General features: G+C 39.0%; 1 protein-coding gene and 1 pseudogene across 10 annotated transcripts in view; one reads left to right on the forward strand and one right to left on the reverse strand.

The window, feature by feature from the left end:
* Positions 1-12593, reverse strand: part of LOC122071809 — an 18640-nt pseudogene extending 6047 nt beyond the window's left edge.
* The window catches only part of LOC122071808 (histone-lysine N-methyltransferase SMYD3), a 126939-nt gene that overhangs the window by 65248 nt on the left and 43739 nt on the right, over positions 1-17952 (forward strand). The gene's annotated exons all lie outside the window — the stretch shown is intronic.

Genomic DNA, 17952 nt, shown 5'->3' on the forward strand with positions numbered 1-17952 from the left:
AAATCTAAACGTGGAGGAAGAGGTATTTTCTCTCTAATATTATATTTCTCTCATTCATCTCTCTGAACGTGGAGGAGAAAGGGGTGGAGTAATCATTAATTAAAATTATTACGTATTAAAGGGATAAAAAAAAGCCACAAAATTATAGTCACATAATTATGGATAGATTTATTACATAAAAATGGTATCTTTCAATCAACTTTCATCGACTTTACAAGTTTTTATGCAATAAAATCCTTTCTTATATATGCCATAGAGAGGACAAAAAATCAACTACAATATCCCATGATTTCTCAATTTTCTGTCTCTTACAACAATAGTTCAAAATATTTCAAATTCTTATTTCTTTTTCTATTACAGTAGCACAAAAGTTTTCAACTTCAGCTTCTTTTTCTCTCGGATCACTGGCACTGCATTTCTCAATTTCAGATACTCCACATCCGCAAGGTAGTATAATTCATTTAATTTCATATAATTCATTTAATCTGCAAGATAGAGCTCAGGTGGAAAAGTTATTGCACTATATTATGAAAAAATCTTCAGAGGATGCGGAAAGCAAGCATGTCTTCACGTACACCGCTTTGACTTGATCAGAGATTAATTTTTTCTTAATCATTCTCCATGATTTGTAATATTATAGTTTATTAGTATTATTGTTATATGTTATGAGAGAATTATTTGTGAAATTGATGTCATTCTCAAGACCTCCGTAGAGGAAGACGAGACATATGTTTTTTATGTTTCATGTTCCCATCTCCTTTCTATTATAGGAATTGCACTATTTAGTCTGTGGATTTTCTTTCTTGTATTCAGAATAATTATGTTTAATTTTGTTTTTAGAAAATACAAACTTTGAAAAATCAGCTCACCAAGCTTTTCAGAACTTACTTCAAATGGATTGACCCAATAATCTTGTCTTAAGAAAATGTTTAATTAGGAGACTATAACTACATGCATTTGCACGTATATTTTTACTAGTATCTATATATATAGGGAAATCATCTAGTACCACCCCTAAAATTGAAAATAACTCAAAGTGACCCCAAAAAATGAAAATAATGTCTAGTAGACCCCTCACTTTCTCAAAATTATATCTAAAAAACCCATTTCGTTAGGTTTAAGGCGTTAAGTGATGATGTCATCAGTCATTTATTCGTTAAATGGCCAATCTACCATTATGGGTATGTTAAGTTACTATAATGACCTTTGATTACAATCTGCTCTGACTACTGTTGTTGTGCTCCGACTACCTCTACTTCGTATACTTGCAAAGAAGAAAGGAAGAGGATATAGGAGGTGACCTAGATGAGAATATGGGTTTATTCTCTTCCTTCACCGCCCTCCATGTCTATGGTTCTACTTCTTATCTTCTTATTGTCTCTCTTATGTGTTGCCCAATCAGATGATCTTGCCATCAAATTTAGAAGTATGACAACTTGTAACACCCATGCCCTTGTATTCATGTTACATAGGATAACTACAGACAAAATACAGCAACTAAGTTAGATATCAAATGTTAATCAACAAGGTCTATCGGTCCATTTTCATCACACATTACCACAATGAATTAGTTCTAGGCAAGGCATGATCCAGCCACTTAAGGTTAGAGATCAAAATTGATCTATCTAGAATACTTCCTGACACAATCATGATGATATAAAATGAACAACAGCCTATGTTATATGTGTTGGAGCATAGGTGTCGGGAACTCGTATGGTGGCACACAGGAAACCCTAGCCCAATTAGGGATTTAGGGTTTTATGTTGAAAGTGCTCAGAGCTGAAGAGGGAAGATTAGGGTTTGATTTGGGTGAATTTGGAACCAAGACTGTTAATGGAGATAAACTGGTGAAGTCAGAAGTAGGGCTGAACAAAGAAAATAGAACAGAATTAGAACTAGGACAGAAACTAGGGGCTCAGTTGGAGAAATCTGATATCCCACAAACTAACGCTTCGTTGGAGTCAAGTGCTGGGCTAAGAAGGACCTATCAGTGGTCAAACCTTAGCCTGGAGAATCCACCCTCAGACTCGAGGACAATCCACTACTTTTGCTCTTCTAACACAGTGATAATCCACATTGAAAATAAGCAAACTGAAATTTCCAATAATCAAAGACAATGCTTTACAATGAAGGATTGACCTCTATTTATAAGGAAAGGTTCAGCCTTGTAACTTGGACTCCAAGTACAAAACTTCCCTAAAACACAGCCATGAATTCAGAATATAAACTTTTCTAACAACAACAACATCCAAAACCTGTGAAGAAATTTCCAAAAACACAAACAAAAATAAAATCTAGCTACAAAACCCAAATTGGAAACTATAAACTCCTAGAAACAACTTGGGCTGAAAAAAGAAACTGAATATTGACTCCAAATCTTGCATGAATCTTCTAGAAAAGCCAAATACAAAGGAAAAAAAAAAAAAAGAAGAAGAATACTTATCCCATGACCCATATAACCCATTGGGTACTTAAATTTGAGTCTAATTACAATCAATTGATCAGGTTTGGTGTCTCTGCCTGCATCATGGTATGTGTTCAAGAGCCAGATCCACCGAACCACCAAATTTTAGTATAAAGGAATTTGGCTAATATGCCCAAAAGTTGGGCAGTATAACACACAAAGACAAAGTACTTGTGTTTGATCAAGATGAGAGGGAGCTCAGCCTTCAACTAGCAGCAGCACTAGAAACCAGGTTCTTCCACTTCACTTCCTCGTTTCATTTTTTCGTCCTCTTCCTTCTTGTCCCCTCCTACTACTTCAGCAGCAGCAGTGCAAGCAGGTGCCTTAACTCTTCAGTCATGTTGTTGGATAAGTTTCTTCAAATATTCTCAGCCATCTTTCAACAATGATTTACCCTGACCCACCCTGCCCTGTGAAGCTTGCAAGGGACTAAGTTTTACATAGAAACCTGTGCACAGCGTGAGGTTTTTGGGAATACCAAACCCATAAAAGTACTTTTGAATTTTGATAAACTTTGCACGACATCAATTATAATGATTGTGCTTTCTATAAAAGTTACAATAACAGTTTCTATTTCTATTTCACCACCATAGAAATTAGCAAAATACATATTTGATGAAGCATATAGATATAGAAGTGACATAGAACATATATTTGTAACCAGCTATTAATCAAATGAAGCAAGTTTAAATAAAAAAATAAAAATAACACATATAATCTGCTAATCTAGCTCGAAACTCCCACGAGTAAATTCCCTATAATACCAACCAAAGCAGCACATTTCCAACTAACCTTGAAAAGTTGGTGGTAGGGAGCCTAATGTAAGTGTTTGAAATTCAACTGATTCGATTTTGTATTTTGGAATTTGCTCAGCAATGATGGGCTTGGCAATATTCTTTACAGTCTTGCAGATTGCCTAATTGAGGGACTCACATAATTAATAAATCAGCAAGACGAAAGGAAAACATCCTAGAACCACAAGTTCAAGCAGTAAAACACGCACATACCTTTTCCAAATGAGGCCACATCTATTCTATGAACTTATTTAGCCAGTCAACCTTCACGAAAAAACAAAGACAGTAAAAAAGTGACACATACATACACTTGAAGATGGGAATCATTTAATACAATTGAGTGATGAAGTATCAAGTAGCTAAAACATAAATAACCTACACGATCATAATCTGGATTTTTCACCCAAAGAGGTATATCTCAGGAAGCAACCGCTGCAAGGTTTCCTAGTCTTGCTCTACCAATGGACGAATTGCAGGATACTGATAAAGCCAAGATTCAAAACCAATAAACGTATAGGCAAAACTATATTCATTAGAAAAAAAAAAGCATGGAAAGTCGAATGTGGAAGGGGAACACAGAAGAGCTGATAAAGCCAAGATTCAAAACCAATAAACGTATAGGCAAAACTATATTCATTAGAAAAAAAAAAGCATGGAAAGTCGAATGTGGAAGGGGAACACAGAAGAGCTGATAAAGCCAAGATTCAAAACCAATAAACGTATAGGCAAAACTATATTCATTAGAAAAAAAAAAGCATGGAAAGTCGAATGTGGAAGGGGAACACAGAAGAGCAAGAAGATCCAGTCTTCATAGAAGTAAATCAAATTTGCAGTAATAAAACATACAGTTCAAAGAAAATTATCAAAAACAATAAAAACCAGGCCTCCATCATCATCATCATCATCATCATCAAACCATTATTGCAATGTATTAAGAGGCAGACCTTTTTTTCTTTTTTGTTGTCCACCTTGGAGGTGAAAGTGGAACTTTCACATCAACCAGACCAAAATATTTCACCAAGTTCCCCAAGTCAACTGTCAGCCCCAACATGATAAGAATTGTAACATGCCATAATGGAACTTAGGGCAGTTGTACCTCTATTTTTTAATAGCACCACAGGTAGTTGGAGAAGAAGGTTTAAAAAAGAAAAATCACACCAATATCCAAATAAATGAGGGAAAAGTTTTAAAACTTTCGGACCTTCTAGTACTCCAATGAAATTGTGTTACAGATTCACCAATTCTGTAAAAATTTGGGATCAAGAGGTCCTCCATGTAAAATTCCTACTCCATGTCACCATACTTTCCATATTGGGAGCTCAATTGAGATTTTTGCAAAAACTATTCCTTGCTATTCTAGTTAAAAAATCTATACAAAAAGAAGCTATGGATGCTAATCCCATAAATTTGTGTAGGACGCTTACCAAAAAAGAAGGATAAAAATTGGCAAAATTACACTTAAGGTGCCAACGTGGAACATATGATAACAAGGAATATGAATCCTATGTGGATGACCCTTTTGTTCAATAACATTGAGGGATTTGGGAATTTGTAACACAAAAATAATTGGGAATCAAAAGCTTGGAAAAGTTTAAGGACTTTTTTTGGGTAGTTTTGCCAATGTATAAAGCCTGGAGAAAGAGGGGTGTATCCCAACTTCTCGACTCAACAAAGCCCTACCCCAACCAACAACAACTGGCTGCATGAATCCTATTCTGTCATTCCACTCTATCTAGGTCCATAACTCCCATCAACTCAAAAACCCCCATGCCTTTTCTCACTATTACATCCCAATTCCATTTTTTTGCCTTCTTTCCCTTGTCCATTGTAGTCATTTCTATAAACAGAAGCATACGATATATTAGGTGTTAAGAGTTATTGTAGGAGAGGAAAGGAGGAGTCTGTGAGTTGCGTAGACTCCTCCCTTCGTTAGTCAAGATTCCCAGTAAATAGGAGTCTTAGTTGTACTAGGACTGATATTAGTTCCCTATAAGTCAGTAATTAATAAGGTCGTTTTATATTCTGTTTTATATTCCTAGTCATAGTAGGACAGCTGTCCTATTGTAATTGTAATAGAGTGTTAGCTATTTAATGAAAAGATTAGGGCAGAAGCAATTACACGATTGGATCTGCCATTCCCTTAAGATCGACTCTCTCTTTCTCTCTCTCTCTCTCGGCCTCTCTATTTTCCTTTATTTTATTTTACATGGTATCAGAGCTGGTCTGATCCTTAAATCAATAACCAGCCCTATTTTATAGCCTACTGTTTGGAAAATAAGGTTAAAAAAGGCTCTCGGTTTCTAGTTTCTCCCTAAGAAGCTCGCGGCTCTTTTAGAGGGGATGTTTTCATCCCCTATTTTTCTGTAATGCGTATGAAGGACTGATGGTTGAAATCAGTCGCATGTATGAAGGGATTGACTCAAATTTTTAAAAGAAAATTTCTGGATTAGGATTTTTGGATTGAAGATTGGTTTCTTGACTGACGTTTCTCTCTCCTGGAACTGAAATAAAAAACTGAAATAACTTACAAACCAGCCGTCAGAAGTCAACCAAATTTGGAGGTTTTTGTCGCCTTGGAAAGACCTTCACTCGATCAAAAGCTCAGTCCATTCTGAGCCCAGAACAGCAAGCCGCAGGTATTTCTCTAAAACCCTGCGCAGGTTTTTCTCTAAACCCTGCGCAGGTTTTTCTCTCTCCTTCTCGGTTTGGCTATATTTGGTGGATTTTGGTACTGTTTTGGGTACTGATTTGGGCGCTGTTTTGAGCACTATCTTGCTGTTTTTTGGGTGCTGTTTTCTACTATTTTCTTGAACTTGCATGATCTAACAAAGGGGGTTAGATCGATTGATTCGTTCTGTGTGCACTAATGGCTGACACAGAAGGGAAGAAAGTTGTTACTGAGGTGATGTCTTCATCATCACATAAAATTACAGAAAAGAAACTTTTAGGAGCTGCCAATTCCACCAATAGAAGAAAATTGTGCAGCTTGTTTTGACTGGTCGAGATCAGCAGGATCACCTAACAAAGGGAAAACCTACAAATGATACTACATGGGATAGGTTGATGCAAGTATTCTCGGACAGCTACTGAACTCAATGGATAACTCCATAGTTGATGTTGTTACTCACATTGATACTGTGAAAGAGCTGTGGGACTATCTGAATGTTCTGTATTCTGGACAAAACAACCTTTCTCGTATCTATGAACTATCTCAGGACTTTTATCGGACTGATAGGAAGGGTCGGCCTCTAACTCAATACTTTGCTGATTTCAAGAGGATGTATGAAGAGCTGAATTCTCTTCTCCCTATTAGTAGTAATGTGAAGAAGATGTAAGACCAGCAGAGCAATTTGCAATATTGGGTTTTTTGGGAGGTCTTGGAACAGAACATGACTCTATTCGTTCTCAGATCCTTGGAGGTGACAAGGTGGCATCTCTTGCAGATACCTTTTCACCAGTATTACGGGTATCTAGAGAGAATTCTCAGGATTCCACTCCAGTAGAAAACTCCGCACTTGCAGCACAGGGTAATAATCAAGGAACTTCACGTGGCATAAGTAATGGTGGTAATAAGGGACAATTTACTGGGAACTCTTCAGACAGTTCAAGAGCAGTACGTACATGTCATCATTGTGGTAAACCAAGACACATCCAACGATTTTGCTAGAAACTTCATGGCAAACCTCCTCAAAAGTAGTTTGCCAACTTAGCCATAGTTGATGAACCTTCTCAGCCTGGACAATCTGAGGGTAAGATGATCAGGATGACCAATGAAGAATTTGCACACTTTCAGAATCAAACACCCTCGCCTCCCACTGCTACCCTTGTTCAGACAGGTAATGCCATTTCGTGTCTCTCCGGTTCTTCTCGCCACTAGATAATCAATTCAGGTGCATCGGATCACATGTACGGTATTTCAGGTATATTTTCTTTTTTTAAGAAGTCCTCTGCTATTGTCACATTGGCTAATGGCTCAATTGCTAAAGTCAATGGTTTTGGCACTGTTCGTCTTAATGCCTCCCTATCATTATCATCTGCGCTTTATTTGCCCGAGTTACCATTCAACCTACTATCTGTAAGCAAGTTTACACAAGCTTACAATTTTTCTATAACATTTTTCTCCGACTCGTATTTTTCAGGATCTTACGACGAAGAAGATGCTTGGTAGAGGTAGTAGGGTAGGGGGACGGTACCTTTTTGAAGACACTGCACCTTCCATAGCCTATTCGAGTACTCTGACTCCTCATCAAATTCACTGCTGGTTGGGGCATCCGTCTTTACAGAGTTTATAGCAACTTGATCCCAGTTTTCATTCTCTTTCTAGTTTAGATTGTGAGTCCTGTCAGTTTGGAAAACTAAATCGTGTTAGTTATTTCCCTCGAGTCAATAAACGGTCTGCATCTCCTTTTTTTTTTTGTCCATTCAATTGTATGGGGCCCTTGTCCTGTTACATCCAAATTAGGTTTTAAGTACTTTGTTACTTCTGTTGATGACTATTCCAAGACGACCTGGAATTATTTAATGAAAAATCATTCTAACATATCTACCATCTTTTGTGACTTTGTTGCTGAAATAATAAACCAATTTTGCGTGACTATCAAAATTCTACGAAGTAATAATGCGAAAGAATACTTTTCTGGTCCATTTTCTAAGTTTATGGCTAAGTGTATTATGATACACCTATCTTCTTGTTCAGACACTCCCCAGCAAAATGGAGTGACTAAAAGAAAGAACCGTCATTTAATGGAGGTTGCTAGGTCCCTTATGTTTGAAATGAAGGAATCCAAAGTTTTTTGAGCTGATGCTGTTCTCACTGCTTGTTATCTTATTAATCGTATGCCTTCCTCTGTTTTGTGTGGTGGTATTTCCCATTCCTTATTATTTCCGTCTAACCCACTTTTTGCTCTTCTCCCTTGTGTTTTTGGTTGTGTTTGCTTTATTCGTGATCATCGTCCAGGCTTTTCAAAATTGGATCCTTGAGCCATTAAGTGTCTCTTTTTGGGTTACTCCCATACTCAAAAGGGATACCGTTGTTATTCCCCGATTCTTCATAAGTATTTTGTCACTGTTGATGTCTCCTTTTTTGAATCCACCCCATATCCTAATGAGTCATTTGTTGCGTCCGAATTGGATGATAATCTTCCCCTTTATGTTATCCATCACTCTAATCCGTAGGTTGCCACTGAGACAGAGGTCCCACCACCACCACCCCCGTTACAGGTGCATACACGTGTTCGGGAAGCAGCAGCCCCCCTCTCCTTACGGCACCTACCTTATCATCTTCGTCTACGGATCCGCCTCTAGGTATTCGTCTTTCTGACCTAGACCTCCCTATTGCATATAGTAAGGGTGTTCGGAGTTGTACCCAACATCCTATTGCTGATTTTGTGTCTTATTCTAGTCTTTCATCTACCTTTCATTCCTGTCTTTCCATTATTTCTTGTCATCCTGTTCCTAAGACCCTTGTAGAGGCATTATCTAGTCTTGGATGGAAGACTGCTATGACAGAGGAACTGTGTGCGTTAGAGGCAAACCAGACTTGGGATCTTGTATCGTTACCTCTGGCAATAAGGCTATTAGTTGTCACTGGGTATATGCAGTTAAAGTGAACCTTGATGGCTCTCTTGCTCATTTGAAAGCTCGGCTGGTGGTAAAAGGGTATGCCCAGGTTTATGGCATTGATTACCTGGATACCTTCTCTCCTGTTGCCAAAATGGCTTCTGTTCGTGTTCTGATTCCTCTTGCGACTTCCTCTCATTGGCCGTTGTTTCAGCTTGTTGTAAAGAATGCTTTTCTTTATGGTGACTTGCATAAGGAAGTGTATATGGAGCAACCTCCGGGGTTTGTTGCTCAGGGGGAGTGTGGAAAGGTGTGCAAGCTCAAGAAGTCCTTATATGGGCTTAAACAGTCTCCTCGGGCGTGGTTTGGAAGATTCACTGATGTGGCATATGCATTTGGACTGTCAAGGTGTGACAGTGATCATTCTGTGTTCTATCAGAAGTCCAGTGGAAAGAGGATATTGTTGGTTCTTTATGTTGATGATATTGTCATTACTAGAGATGATGTTGAAGGAATCCAAAGTTTGAAAGCTCATTTGCAGCAACACTTTCAAACTAAGGATTTAGGACGATTAAAGTATTTCCTGGGAATCGAAGTTGCTCAGTTAAGAAAAGGAATTTCTTTGTCTTAGAGAAAGTAGGTTTTAGATCTACTTTCAGAAAAAGGTATGTTAGGATCCAAGCCCGTTGATACTCCAATGGATCCAAACATGAAATTTATGCCTAAAGAAGGTGATGTGTTAGATGATCCTGAAAAATTCAGGAGGTTGGTGGGAAAGATGAATTATTTAACTGTGACTCGACCTGACATTGCCTTCCCTGTTAGTATTGTGAGTCAGTTTCTGTCATCTCCACGAACTTCACATTGGGATACCGTTGTTCGTATTCTAAAGTATCTTAAAAAAGCTCCAGGACGTGGTCTGGTATATTCAGATCATGAACATAATCGTATTAAAGGTTTTTGTGATGCAGATTGGGCTGGTTCTCCTATTGATAGAAGGTCAACTACAAGGTACTGTACTTTTGTTGGTGGAAACTTTGTGTCTTGGGTTGGAAGAGCAAAAAGCAAGCTGTTGTGGTAAGGTCTAGTGCTGAATATAAGTATCGAGCCATGGCTCATGTTGCTTGTGAGTTGATGTGGATAAAGCAACTCCTGACTGAACTTGGTTTTAATTGTACTCATTCTATGCAGTTATGGTGTGACAACCAAACTGCTATTCATATTGCTTCTAATCCAGTGTTCCATGAGAGGACAAAACATATTGAAGTTGACTGTCACTTTGTTCGTGAAAAACTATAACAAGGAGTTATTTCGACAAATCATGTTCGCACAGGAGAACAACTTGCAGATGTTTTTACTAAGTCCCTGGGGGGTAGTAGAGTGGACTACATTTGTAACAAGCTGAGCATGATTAATATCTATGCTCCAGCTTGAGGGGGAGTGTTAGAGTTATCGTAGGAGAGGAAAGGAGGAGTCTATGAGTTGCACAGACTCCTCCCTTCGTTAGTCAAGATTCCTAGTAAATAGGAGTCCTAGTTGTATTAGGACTGATATTAGTTTCCTATAAGTCAGTAACTAATAAGGTAGTCGTATATTCTATTTCATATTCCTAGTCATTAGTAGGACAGCTGTCCTATTGTAATTGTAATAGAGTGTTAGATATTTAATGAGAAGATTAGGGCAGAAGCAATTACACGATTGGATCTGCCATTCCCTTAATATTGACTCTCTCTCTCTCTCTCGGTCTCTATTTTCCTTTATTTTATTTTACATTAGGGAAACACAGTTTACATGGAAAATGGGTTGCTAATGATTCCCCCTTGGAGCAAACTGAATAAACATTATTAGTTCCACCCAGTTTACGGATGCTCTAGAGATCACCTTCACACAGCTGCCAAAATAGGTTTAATGTATTTATAAATTTCGGAGCACAATTGTTAAAACATGAAAATTTTGTTGTTCTTAATAAGTTCTAATGGATCCACTGAAGACATTTCAGCCCAATTTCCAAGTACCATAAAAAGCTTGGACCCCCAGCTTCTTGTTCTGCATGTTTTTCATCAAAATCTATCTGCAGCAAAGTGAACCACTCAAACACGACAAAAAATGGATGGAGAACAACCAGACCTTCCACATGAACGAAAACTGAAGGACAAATCAGCCTACTTACATCTTTCTCTCTCCTCCCAAAATCTCCAAAAGAGTAAAGCATCCATAAGTCCGATCAGAAACACCATAGAATAAAGTACTACAAATTTGTCATCAAATATCGGATTGGCCATATCATATCAGCATTGGCCGACACCAATACCGATACCTGGCTGATACCGAATCAGTGATATAGAATGGAAAGAGGGTAAAATGGACAAAATCCAGGTTGGTATTGGGATCTTTTGAGGGAAAGCGTCCGATGCAGCCTATACAAGACTGATAATCCAATATATCGGTTTTGAAACTGGCCGACACTGTGAACTAAAACTATGATCAAAGCTGGCCCTATTTTGGTTCTTCTTCATCCACTCTGCACGACTACAACTGTAGTACTTCTTTACTGATATTTTGTATCAGGGTTATTGATCGTTCCATATCAGATAAAAGATTTAATTCAAATACAGATCGTTAAATGAACCCAGAGAAACTCAAGTGGCCAGAGCTTCTCCATACCCAATTATATCTAGAATATAGACAAACAAACACACTAAGATATTAACCTACAAGCTTTCAAAACAACCTGTTTCTTTCTTTGAATCTGTAACCCGCATTTTGTTATTGATGATTTTACAGATGGGATTATACTCCTCACCAATAAATTTAAAAAGTAAGGTAAATCCATCGATTATCATGCAAACAGAAATGTTATAACTAAATTATGAAACAGATCAGAGCAACGAACAATGGAACAATGGACAACAACAAATAAAACCAGAGAGCAAATTTCTAATTCAGAATGAGGATACAAGTAAGAAAGAAGACAAGACTCAACAGAAAGCAGAAAAACTGACCTGGAAATCAGTTGTTTGGAAGTAGATGAAGAGAAAATAGCCAATTAAAAGTCCAAAGGTAATTCCCACACCAAAACTGAAAACCCCAAATATCATACTGAAGAAAGCCATCTCTAGTCTGCTTCAGAGGAAGTCTAATAATGGAAGAATCAAACAGAAATCCACTTTTCCTTCTCCCGCAATCTTCATCACCTATCGTCTCCCAACAAAACCGAAACAGTAAAAAAAATCGCTAGAACCCATTTCCAATTCTCTCAAGTTCTCCCCAAGATCAGCATTACTCCAGCATCAGAAACCCCAAAAATTAATGAAAATAGAAGTCAGAAATCCAGAAAGAAAAGGAGAATGACCCACTTCCTCCTATCTCTTTTGTCACCTCATTCAAAGAGCATTTACTCTGCCCAACCTTCCCTTCAACGTCCCATGGGATTCCACGTAGGCTGCCGCTGTAATAAAGAAAATCCAATTGCGTGAACTTGGAACTGTCAAGTAACGTCTGTGATTGTCTGGTGAGCACTGAGCAGACTTCGATTCGTTAAAACAGGAAAAATCTCATGACCACCGAAGATAAGCTCCTGGTGTTCCAGCAATGGGGATGAAAATATTTTCGGGAATCTCTATTTACGAAAAACTAGGTATGTATCAGAAGATTCAGAAGTCAGAACTGTGTCTCGTGATCTCCCCCCTCTCTCTCTCTCTACCCTTGTCTCGTTCTTTCTTTCCCAATGCGTCTAATATTGCACACTTGGCGTTTCGGCTTCCGTCCACCACAACGCTTTCAAAACTTGCATTTTCTAATTTCTATACTGTGGGCGGGAGACATGATCTGATCTCTCTCCAACTTAAAGTTTTGAAAGAAAGATCGCTACCAGCAGGCGTAGTATACGCCAAAGCACAGAGGTGTCAAAAGATTATGTGGTCTTTCACTGAAGATGCTCTCATGCATTTTTTCATTGGCTGGATATTGATGTGTACTTGCGCTAGCAAAGTAGCATTCTTTTATCTATTTTGAACGAAAGAACACTATCCATTGGTGTAGATACACGCCTAAACAAAATGGGGTGGAAAGTTTTTAAGTGATCTCTTCTATTTAAATTTACCGTGTGGGGTATACAAGATGAGTATTTTTTTTTTTCAAGAAATGAAAAATAGCAATGATAATTTAAAGTGTTTGTCTACATCAAAAACTGAGACGATAATATGAGTTTTGTAAATCAAAGTTTGGTAAGCAAAAGATTTGAGGGTAAGGACTAATTCGTTGGTAGGCCTGAGCCAAAAAATTAGGTACTGTTTGACAACGTTCTGTTTCTGTGTTTTCTTGTTCCCAAAAATGGAGAAATAGCCTAAAAAGCATTTGATAAAGCTGTTCTGTTTCATCTGTTTTTAGAAATATAAATCAAAATTTATTCCTATTCACAATTCTAGAGACGACTTTGACGAAACAAGTAAAGGTTGTTGTGCCCGATAAATTTGTTAAGGAAGCAACACTTCATTTGGAGAAATTCATCACGGGCCTTTGAGAGATCATTTGAGACCGGACCCAAGAATTCTTGATAGTGAGTGGTAACAAACTGGCTTTCTGTGAGCTGGACAATTTGAAGTTGTCGGTAAGCACCAATAGCTAAATACCATTCTCTGAGTTTTCTTTGAAATCTTGCAACAAATTTGGACAAAACAGTTACAGTGGTAGCTCCTTCATGGAGTAATTCTACATTTATCCAAGAGTGGAAATATGCAATTCTTGAGGCCCATTTGGAGACAGGAATATCATCCAATGTGAAAAATTGTTTTGGGTCTTGATTTTGGTATGGGGTAAAGGGTGGAGGTGGAGCAAGATTAGGTTTGTGTTGGGTATCAGGAGGATTGTGAATTTTAGGGTCACCATCCATTTCTGAAATATGAGGAGTAGTTGGGTGAGGACCTTCATTCATCAGAGAGGGAAGAGGATTAGGAAGGGTAAGGTTTGTAAGAAAGTCAGACAGAATGTTTATAGAGGGAGTGACAATGGTATGGATGGACTGGTTAGTTTGGGTAGTGGTGGTAATAGGGAAAATGGGTGGTTGAGGTGGTTGAGATGGTTTTAACGGCACCGGAGGTGGGGGTGTTGGATAAGAAACTGTTATGGGATAAGGGGTAAAAGAGGGGGTATCTTGTAGGGAATCAGGATTGTCTTCAAAGTCATCACTGAGATCCATCAAAGTAGTAGTAGACATCCATGCTAGAGGAAGTCTACCACGAGTACGTCTTCTGGTAGCTCTGGTTCTTTTTGGAAAAGGACGTTGTTGTCGTTGAAGTTCTTTAAGTTCTTCAATTGAAAATGTCCTTGGGGATGAGACAACTGGAGGAGCTGGAGGGGCATATACAGCAAATGGATCTTGTGGAGTGAAGCTTGGAACTGTGATAGGAAGTGGTTGTTGTCTACTTGTTGTGGAAGAGGGAGGATGAGTCCTCTGAAGACTATGAAGTTGAGCTTCAAGGTATCGAAGACGTTTCTCTTTTTTACCAATAAGAGCAAAGGCAGTAGTGGTATCTGCCACACTTGAAGCAATTTCAACGAGTTCTGCATGAACTTGATCAATTTCTAGTCGTAAAGACTATAGAAGATGATCATGATGAGTTAGACTACCTTGAGTTTGTTGGGTTTGGACAAGAATTCTTTCAAGGTATTGATTTTGAACGACAACATTTTCTACTTGCCAGTTCAAAGTTGCTTCTGCTAGGGATATTTCAGAAGGTTGTCCAGTGGAGCAAATTGGAGGCTTAATTTTCCAAACATGCCGAACACCATGAGTATCGGGGCAAGAATCAGAAGGACCAGGGAAATTTTTAAGAGGTGAAGAAGATGAGGATCCTGGTGTGTACATACAACATGGAGGAATAGTAGGAGGTAGGAGATCTGGGTTTGGGGGAGGTTTGCATGTAGGAGGAGAAAAAGGTTGAGGAGTAACCTTGGTATTACCATACTTAACAAAGAAAGGGTATTTCGATCCATCACTAAGAGGTCCAATGGAGGAATCTCCTGACTCGTAACGTTCTCGTAAGATGGACTGGGAAGACTTACGTCTTGAGGAGGAACGACGAGGCTTAGAGATATAGGTATCATCATCATCAGAGTCTTAGAGGCAAGATTCACAGTCACAGAAGTCAAAATATTTATGACTAGTAACTGGATTGGAGAAGAAATAGATAGGGCCTCCTTGAGAATCAAAAGATCGGATGGGAATTTTTTCTTGGATCATGCCAAAGGTGGTTGGAAAGGGAGTAGAAATGGTTTGAGGTTTCGGGGAAGGAAACCTAATTTCTACTTCACAATTGGAGTACCGGAAATATTGAAGATATGTGGACTGAATGGGTTCCGCAGGGGTTGGTTGATGAGTGCTGGAGACCTATTGTTCATAGGTTGTTACCCAAGAGGAGGGAAGAAGATGAAGGAGTTCATCTCTAGAAATCTATCAGGGGACATAGGTACAGCGAGGAACATGGGTGGAGTCCATAGTTATGAATAGGGCATCCTCTTAATGGCCTATAAGGAGATCAAAAGTATGATTTTGTAGTCGATAGGTCATTTGGTAGTGTAAAGTAGCAACCTGAGTTGTGGCTACCTGAGAAGCACCAGGAATCTGGATCTGGAACTTAAGGGCAGTGGGAAGATGAGGATCTGAAAGAGGAATATTGAAGTTAGGGTATAAGGTTAACAAAATTGTTCCTACATTCAGAGTGGTCTGAACAGTGGCTATTATAGCATGTTGGTACTGTAAAAATCGACTGTCAAGAAGGGCTATCCGGGAGACAACTGGAAGACCTTTTCGTCCATGGAAATAAAGGGCAAATTTAATTGCTCTGAAGTGGAGGTGAGTATAACCTTGTTGTTTCCACTGAGGAATCAGATCAAGAGGTATTTCAAAAGTGAAAAGTTGTTCTTTTTCCATGGCTAGGATCTGAAACTGATCAAAGAGAGAAGCCTGAACCAGTTCTTTCAGAGGTGGAGTCTTCTTTGGTTTAAGAAGAACCGTCCATCGAGAGGAAGATTGAGTTTTTGGGAAGACAGTGTAAGGGTTAAGAAGAGGAGAAGGGGTAGGAGGTAAGACTTGATCATCGGGAACATAGGAGAGTTCATAAAGGTAATATAGAGAAGAGGATGAAGACCAGGATGAAGTTGATCGTCGAGGGGAAGAGAAAAGGGAAGAAGAAGGAGAAGTCATGATAAGTTAGAAAGCGGGCATACTCCAGATCTAAACCATCACAACTCATCAGAGAAACTGAACTAGGTATAGACAAAGTTAGTCGAGGCCAATCAAGAATCTCCCTGATCATGGTGCCTAACTTCAGAGCAACTTGAGCAAAAAAGGGCACGAAACGACATCCTTAGCCTGAAAGCCCACAACGCTCAAGGGTCTTTTTCTGACAGAAGGAACCATAAGCTGGGATTACTTGCAAAAGGGCGTGGCCTAGACTATATCTTTAGCTAAAACAGGTTCAATCCAAAAGAGAGGGATGTCCAGAGGAGGAGATTAGCCTGAGAAAGAGGAGAAAGCCTCTGATACCATTCTTAACTCAAGGTGTTAGGTAAAACCAAAACTTGAAACTAAACTTGAAAACCAAACTAAACTCGATTCTTTCATTAAGCCAAACTAGCTACTTATAAGGAAGTACAACCAAATATTACACAACACGTGTCTTACACAAGATACAATAAGGGTCTTTCTCTGGCTAATCTCATCCTCTGGCCGTTAAAACCATCGCAAACGCCTCAACTACCCATTTTCCCTATTACCACCACTACCCAAACTACCCAGTCCATCCATACCATTGTCACTTGATGAGTACATTTATGTGTGAAATCTAGTGTAGTAAAACATGCATTTTACATATTTAGAATGAAGCTACCTTGGGTTTTTCTCTCTTTTTGTAGGTTTTATATTTTCAAGGCTTTAAGGACTATTGGACGTTATATCTCTAATTTTACACATAAAGAGGTCCTATTTCTTTTTATGGTTGCGAAGAGGATGAAATTTTGAGCAAGATGGATGTGTTCAATTGCAAGTACACATTCGTTTAGTTAACCGTACAAGTGATTATTCTTTTTAGGCCAGAAAAAGAATAATGGATCAGAACTGAACCGAGATGCAGAACCAACCCATTTGCAGTTCTCCCAAGGGTATAAGAAATATTCTAAATGCCAACAATGATCGATGGACCACATCTTTAAGTGATTGAAGATTCGTTTTTAGTAACAACAACTACCTAGTGTAGTCGGACACCCCCTCTCTTTCACCACATCCTTAAGTGATTCAGTCTTTTATTTTTAGGGTAATTTACAATGCCACCCCCTGGAGAATACCAATATTAGAGGGACACCCCCTCTCTTTCACCAAATTGGACTTGGACCCCTTGCCGTCAGTTTATGTTAAGTGATGTCATGAAATGACAATTTTGCCCTTATGAGTAAAACACCAGTATTATACTATTCCAAAAATACCCTTTAATCACCCTTGTCACTTATCACACTCTCTCCCTTGTTCCTTTTCCGTACCTCAACCTGTGAGTTTGGCGAGATCCAGAGTACCCGAGTTGCTGTCATCGACAAGTTGTGCTCATTCCGTCGACGGCGAGTGGTGCTGCCTCTGATGGTGCCCGTGCAAGTCTCCATCTCCGGTATTTGGATCAAAATAAAGGATTTCATCGGACTCAATTTCATCTTCTTCCTTCTCCCATTCCTATTCATGGCCATGACTGTTTCATAACCTTTACCTCTCTACGACCTCTCTGATTCAAGTCCAATGAGGTCGGATCTGTCGGTGGCAGACATGGAGGTAAAGGCCGTGCAAACATGGAGGTAGAGGCAGAGGCGGAGGCGACGGCGGTGGCGGTGGAGAAATAGGAGGTGAGGGAGAAGGTTTGGCACCCGGCATCGGTGACAGTGACGAATAGCACGAACTCATAGTGGTGATGGCAGCGGCATCGGCGACGAAACTCTCTCTACATCGGAGGTTCAATAGTGGCATCTCCCAAACCGCTATCGCCGACGCCGCTGCCCCCACCGCCGTGATCGCTGTCTTGATTCTCTCTTGATTCTGGTTTTTTTTTTAATTTATTATTATTTTTTATATATTTTCTGCTCTATACAGTGATC

This window comes from Macadamia integrifolia, unplaced genomic scaffold (genome assembly GCF_013358625.1).
Source record: "Macadamia integrifolia cultivar HAES 741 unplaced genomic scaffold, SCU_Mint_v3 scaffold_9A, whole genome shotgun sequence".
Lineage (NCBI taxonomy): Eukaryota > Viridiplantae > Streptophyta > Magnoliopsida > Proteales > Proteaceae > Macadamia > Macadamia integrifolia.